Source organism: Molossus molossus, unplaced genomic scaffold (genome assembly GCF_014108415.1).
Source record: "Molossus molossus isolate mMolMol1 unplaced genomic scaffold, mMolMol1.p scaffold_m16_p_7, whole genome shotgun sequence".
Classification (NCBI taxonomy): domain Eukaryota; kingdom Metazoa; phylum Chordata; class Mammalia; order Chiroptera; family Molossidae; genus Molossus; species Molossus molossus.
The window spans coordinates 80741844-80749253 of NW_023425401.1; the positions used below are offsets into that span (position 1 = coordinate 80741844).

General features: G+C 41.8%; 1 pseudogene; it reads right to left on the reverse strand.

Annotated features, from left to right (window-relative positions):
• Positions 1-289: 289 nt before the first annotated feature.
• Positions 290-1183, reverse strand: LOC118620271 (annotated as a pseudogene).
• Between the last annotated feature and the right edge of the window lie 6227 nt (positions 1184-7410).

A 7410-nucleotide genomic window follows, 5' to 3' on the forward strand; every position in this document is an offset into this window, starting at 1 on the left:
GTGCATTGGTCATCTACAGGAAGATGCTTACTCCACTGAGCCATACCAGCTGGGCTAGAGTGGGGTTCTATTTAATTTCTAAATTCTTTTTTTTTGTTTGGGTACAGTGAACTTTATTGATGGTACATGACAAAGTAGGGCTCCCTAAACCCCTCCCCTTCTTTAGGGGGACTGGGATGGAAACTGGAGGTCAGGAGATCTCAGTGTGTTGGAGAATCAATTTGGGGCAAGGACTCCCCAGAAGTTGAGGGCCTCTCTCCTTCTCGCTGGGGCTGATGGTCCAAGGGGCTTACTCCTCAGAGACCATGTGGACCATGAGGTCCCCTACCCTGTTGCTATAGCCTAATTCATTGTCATACCAGAAAACTAGCTTGACAGAGTGGTCATTGAGGGCAATGCCAGCCCCAGCATCGAAGGTAGAAGAGTGGGTGTCACCATTAAAGTCGCAGGAGACAACCTGGTCCACAGTGTAGGCCAGGATGCACTTGAGGGGGCTCTCTGATGCCTGCTTCACTACCTTCTTGATGTCATCATATTTGGCTGCTTTCTCTAGGTGGCAGGTCAGATCCACAACGGACATATTGGGGGTGAGGACATGGAAGGCCATGCCAGTTAGCTTCCCGTTCAGCTCAGAGATGACCTTGCCCACAGACTTGGCAGTGCCAGAAGCAGGGATGATGTTCTGGACAGTCCCTTGGCCATCATGCCACAGCTTCCCAGACAGGCCATCCATGGTCTTCTGGGTAGTAGTCATGGCGTGGACTGTGGTCATGAGTCCCTCTATGATGCCAAAGTTGTCATGGATGACCTTGTCCAGGGGGGCCAAGCAGTTGGTGGTGCAGGAGGCATTGCTGACAATCTTGAGGGAATCGTCATACTTGTCATGGTTCACACTCATCACAAACATGGGGGCATCTACAGAAGGGTCAAAGATGATGACCCTCTTGGCTCCACCCTTCAAGTGAGCCCCAGCCTTTTCCATGGTAGTGAAGACACCAGTGGACTCCACAACATACTCAGCACCAGCATCACTCCATTTGATATTTGCAGGATCTCTTTCCTGAAAGATGAAGATGGACTTTCCATTGATGACAAGCTTCCCGTTCTCAGCCTTGACTGTGCCTTTGAACTTGCCATGAGTAGAATCATACTAGAACATGTAGACCATGTAGTTGAAGTCAATGAAGGATCATTGATGGTGACAATATCTACTTTGCCAGAGTTAAAAGCAGCCCTGGTGACCAGGCACCCAATATGGCCAAATCTGTTCACTCTAATCTTCACCCTTGTGTCTCAGGGCTGAGGCTGGCACTGCACAGAAAGATGTGGCTGTCTGATGAATTGGAGGAGCAGAGAGCTAATTTCTACATTCTTAAAGTCATTAGCAAAAAAAGAAAAAGGAAATGTCTGTGAAAATATGTAAGAAATTTTGCATATTTTGAATATTAGTAGAATGAAAGTTAATATTTGATGATACAACACTTAATAGCAGACATTTCAAAGTTGACAATCTTGTTAAGGTTTGAAGAAAGAGGTGTGAACATTCTCAAACAGAAGATATTTTACAGGAAGAAAAACCAAGTCCAAGAGTCTGAAGCCAGAGAAGGCAGAGAAGGGCAGAGTATATGGTGAGATACTCAGGTGGGGCCTCCAAGACACTTTCTCATCCTGGTTCTGTGCCTAGCTTTTTGTGTAACCTTGAGAAACTCATTCAGCTGCTTTCTTATCTCAAACTGAAGTTAGAACATGATCTTACTTCCTCGTTTAATAGATGGAAGTGTAAACCCCTAACAGCATCAGAACCAAGGCTCAGTATTGTGGGGCGGATGCCACAAATTTGTATCTTACAAAGTACATGATTTGGTTTGTCATTACGGGTGCAGGCTACCTAAGGCACCTTGAGAGCATGGAATTTCCTTAGCAATTCTGCAAATATTATCATGTTTAGTCTGGCAGGAACCCCACAGAGAGGTGTTAGTGGTGTTGGGAGCACCACCCTCCAGGACTTGAAAGACCAAGCGCTCCCCATGTGTGTTTTCTATCTATATCTCATCCCCTTTCCTGTACACATCACTGCTTCCTAGGTAATAGGTATACAGTGAGAAGGCAAACCACCTAAATTACAGGAGATTGTCCAACCCAACTGATGATGCTATAATCACACACTAGCAACAGGACTATCCGTGGAGTGGCAATAAGTGATGCTATGAGAGAATAACAGTCCCTTTGCACATATTTGCCAAAGAAAACCCTTATGTTTGTGTTGTATTTTATAAGGTGCAAGATATTTTAATATTATTTATTTCACTTAATATTGTTTACAACCCAGTTAGGTAGTATGACAGACATTAGCATTTTACAAAGAATAAACTGAGCTTCTGAGAGATCACATGGGCAGCTCAAGGCCAACCAGAGGTCATTCCTTGCAGGGCCAGAACAACCTTTCCTATTTAAGAGTTCTTTCTGCTAACCCACAATAAAAAACTGACAAAAAATGAAACCTACTGCTGTATTCCAGTCAGTAGAAACATTTCAAACAAACAAACAAAAAGAAAATATAGACAGGTAATAGAGAATAAAGTGTGTGTGTGGGTGGGTGGAGTTAGTTCTTTTCTAAGACTTGTGTGACTAAGATAGTTTTTCCAGATAAAATGCAAGGTGCAAAGTCAGATTTTACAAGAGTTTTTTTGTTTGTTTGCTAAATCCTCACCTGAGGATATTTTTTCCATTGATTTTTAGAGTGTAAGGGAGGGAGGAGAGGAGAAAGAGAATGAGAGAGAGAGAGAGAGAGAGAGAGAGAGAGAGAGAGAGAGAGAGATGGCTGTTAGAAAGAACCATTGATTGGTTGCCTCCTACACTGGACCTGACCTGGTCAGGGATTGTACCTGCAGCCCAGGTATGTGTCCTTGACCGGGAATCAAAACTATGACCCTCTGTTGTGCAGGCCAATGCTCTACCATTGAGCCACACTGATTTTACATACTTTCAAATAATTTCTATTGATTTTAGAAAGAGGAAAGGGGGGAGAGAATGGGGGAGGCATTGATTTGTTTTTCCACTTATTTATGCATTCACTGGTTGATTCTTTTATGTGTATTGACCAGGAATTGAACCCACAACCTCGGTTTATCAGGATGATGCTCTAACCCACTGAGTTACCTGGCCAGGGTCTTAGATTTGAATTATAGATGTCATTTTTTAGTGTGAATATATCCCAAATATTGTATGGTATATCCTGCAATCATTGCATGCACCATAATTTGAAGCCAAAATAATATTGATTTGCAAAAGCCCAGCATTTGCAAAGAGAATGGGGATTTTTTTAAACCCCAAATATTTTTGTTTTACTATAAAAGCAAAACTTGGTGGACCCAAGGCTTAAGCCAATATCATGAACCTCCTGCTGTTTCACACCTGACACTGGATAGGAAGGGACATGGGACATGGTTTGTTTCCTTGATTACCTAAGTCTCTTCTCAAAGAACACTTGGTGACAAGGGGAACTCCCTTTTCATTGTACCCATGCAGATTCTTGAATGCTGAATCTGCTGCTGTCCACTAATTTTCACTGGCAGGGAGTCATGCACAATGCATTTACTGGTATAAAAAATCTTCACACAGTAGCTAGAAAAACATTTTTCCCCAGCAGCAAAAAGCCAGTCAAGTGAAGCAGTGGGAGTGGAGAAGGAACAAAGAAATCTGTAACTGGTTGTGATCAATTAGTTGTAAGACACCACTGCACTCGGACCAGCCAAAGATATTTTGTGTACTATAGTTTATATAAATCTCTAAATTGTGATCTTCATTACACTCAGGGTGATTATTTAGAGTTGGGGTATTTTTCAATGTATGAACCTACACATCATACATAAACCATATGTTTTTAAAAATGAAAATATTAAACATAGGAACTTTATTAAGAAAAGAGCCTTTTCCTCCGCAATGGAATAAAAGGAGCACCGGGAAGACCTCCTAGAGCATTGTGGGAAGTCTGCATGCAAAAATATCCCGACCGTGTCCGTCAGGATCCCGGTGGTTCTTAGCGTGTGACAGTCACATGATTAGCAGTAAGTCTCAGAATGCAGGGGCATTTTCTTGGGAAGGATGCAGACAGAGCTGGTCTGGAGCCATCCCTGGAGGGGGAGAGGAATACCCCATTTAAACAGAAAGAGAGGAAAGTGAATTTTGTCCACAGAAGCTAAAATAACTACATGATTAGTACGTTTTTAAAATGAGCCCAATGGAGAAAACCACACACAGCAACCACAGAAAGAAGTGGGGGGCGGTGTGAGGGATGGTCGGGAACTTGCCTGGTTTCTCACGTACCATTTATTTCCCTGTAGCTTTGCTGATTGCAGGAGGGATGCTCTGGACCCAGAAAAATGAATGGTGACAGATGGACACACAGAGCAGCTTTTTGGGTCTTTTCATTTTCAGGGTCAGTAGCAGGTACCAACTACTTGACCCCCAGGGGTGGGTCATTTTGAACATTCCTCAGTATGACAAAATTATTTTCAGTAATATTCATGTAATAGTCACTATTTCCTCCATTCATCCTTCAGTTTTCAAACAAGCAACTAACAAGTTAAAAGGGAAGAAATTTCCATTTGAAAGAAGCTTTCAAATTTAGTCAAATATTTCATGTATGTATTAAAATTTGCACTTACCAAAGTAGCAAGGGAGCATCCCTATCCATTCAACAGAAACCAAAGAAAGACCCTTGTGCATTTTTAGAAAGGAGGCCTAACAGAAGCACACTGATGCCTATCCACAGGCACCAGAAAATGTTCAGATGGTAAACATGACTTTTTTGGGGGGGTGGAGGGGGCAAAGTGCTGGGATATCAGAAGGAAGCTCCAACATTTAGATGGGGCATTGGGAATGAATCCCTCCCAGCTGGTGGACATAGCCTTTAAAGTTTACCATGCCTGGGAAACAAGGACATTAAAACAGGCCATCACTTTCTTAGAAATAGTTGGCGGGAAACCAGATGGTGAGACCCAAAAGAAAAAGGGAAAGACTCATTGCGAGCCAATCAATGTGTCTATTGCAAAGAGAAAAGCCATTGGAGAAAGGACTGTCTGGAACATAAAAAGAAAAATTAAAAGGATAGAAACTATAGCTGAGAAATATTAGAAAGGAATGCAGCTGCAGTGTCAGTTACTGGAGTGACCAGACAATTACAAAAACAGATGTTTCTTCAATCTCTAGAATGCCAGCTTGGAGATTAAAAACTTACACATAGTTTTTCTTTACATGCCAGGCTACCCTATTCCATTGTTGGGTCCAGATGTGTGAATTTTATGCACAAATAACTTTTTCCCTTGAGAAGCAGCAATTATGTTTAGGAATGCCACCAGAACATGCATTCCAGCTCCAGGTGCTACTGACTTGCTCAGAAGGAACTGGAGGTGAACTCTTCCCACCCAAGCTCTATGAACAGATCAAACAAGCCATCTGGGCTGACAGAGCCCCAGGTAGAGCAATTAACATCCAACCTGTAAAAATTAACCTAAAAAGAGGAGTTTGAATCCCACAGAAGAAACAATACCCCCTTTAAAAAAAAGCTTTACAGGCAATTCAACTAGTATTGCAGAAATTCTTAAAATTATAATTCGTTTGGCCATGCCATTTTTCCTATAACTGCCCCATTTTTTCCAGTCAAAAGGCCTCATTCTGATAAATATTGATTTGTGCAGGACCTTAGGGCCAAAAATGACATTGTCCAGGATATTCATCCTCTGGTGCCCAACTCTTATACTTTGTTGACCACAGTGCCTGGGGAAAACAAATGGTTTTCAGTCTTAGACTTGAAAGATTTTTTGTTTGTTTGTTTTTTCCTGCATCTCAGTAGATGAACACACTCAACTATTATTTGCCTTTGAATGGACCCAGAAACTAAAGCCAGACTCCAACTGTTGGACTGTGTTGCCACAAGAATTTAAGAATTCTCTTACTCCCATTTCAGTCAGGATACCAAGTCTTACTAAACACCTGGAAGACTTAAGGTCCTGAATAGCAGTTAGCCAAGCAATGGACCAATTCCTATGATGTCCTGCTGACAACACACTCTTCCCTAAAGCTCATGGGAATTAAGCCTCAGCTCCACCACAAATGAATAAAGCAGGTACAATCTGAGGAGGACTTGGATTTTGCTCCTGCTGTTGATACTGCAAGGGAAAGCTGGAACTGCACTTCTCAAAGAGATTTAAAATTCTCATTTTAAAAAAAAGACAGCGCCTCCTAAAAATGTCACTTTGGAAACCCATCTGCAACACTGCCTCTTGAAATATGAAGCAGTCTACCAGCTTTGCTTTTTGAGCAGTGCCACCCTCTAGACACCATGTATGCCACTTCCAAAGATAGCAATCTGTCTTCCTCATTGATGGCTTCCCTCCATTCTTGACCCCCTCTTTCTTAGTAGATAGCAAGAATCTCTGGACCTGGGGATAGGTAAGATCATGCCCCTTGACAGAAGAAAGAAAGTACAGAAGATGAGACCTCCATCCACTCTACTTTTGTAAGATTACACGGGTCCAGAGTTTTGAAGGGAGAATTGTTACCACAGATACTCAGGGAGCACCAGGGAGTCTCACATTGACGAAGGTGGCACAGGGGGAGATTCTTACACCGAGTGTACCAAAAGCTAAAAAGATGAGTGGATAAAGCCTAAGTGCACCAAAAGCTATCAAGATAATTGGATAGAAAAAATTCCTCCCTTCCCTATCACTAAAAGAACGCAGGTTTGAGCAGGAAGGGGTATGGTCTTTGAGACAGGAGTCCACCATTCTCTCAGGTCATGGCACCTGAAGAAATTTCTTTCCTTTTGCACCAGCACCTGTCTCACAAGATTGGCTTTCATTGAGGCAGAGCAGCCAAACCTGTGTTTTGGTTACAATCACATAAGAAAACGAATGTGTGAACTACATGCATGTTAAGAATTCATAATTAGCTTGGAAAGTCTTTAGCAGTAACTGCATATTGTTTAAGGTAAAATGCTAAGATGAATTTTTTACTCAAGTAATACTCCAGAAGGAATAAGATATGGTTTATGTTTACATGCCACCAGTGTGTACATGTGATATTGTATCACATGAGACATCCCTTAGTCTGAAGAAATGCTGAAATCTTGTTAAAAACAGAATAACTATATGATCAGATATAATGTAGGCATATTGAATTACAATTCATAAGTAAGAGGACCCAAAACATTTTAGTAACAACTTGTCAGGAGCTATTAGCTATATTTAATTCTTTTAAATTATGTAGGTAAAATGGACATTCAGAACAATTGACTGTGAGACAAAACAGAGAGAGAGAGAGAGGAAGAAAGAAAGAAAAGGAAGGAAGGAAGGAAGGAAGGAAGGAAGGAAGGAAGGAAGGAAGGAAGGAAGGAAGGAAGGAAGGAAG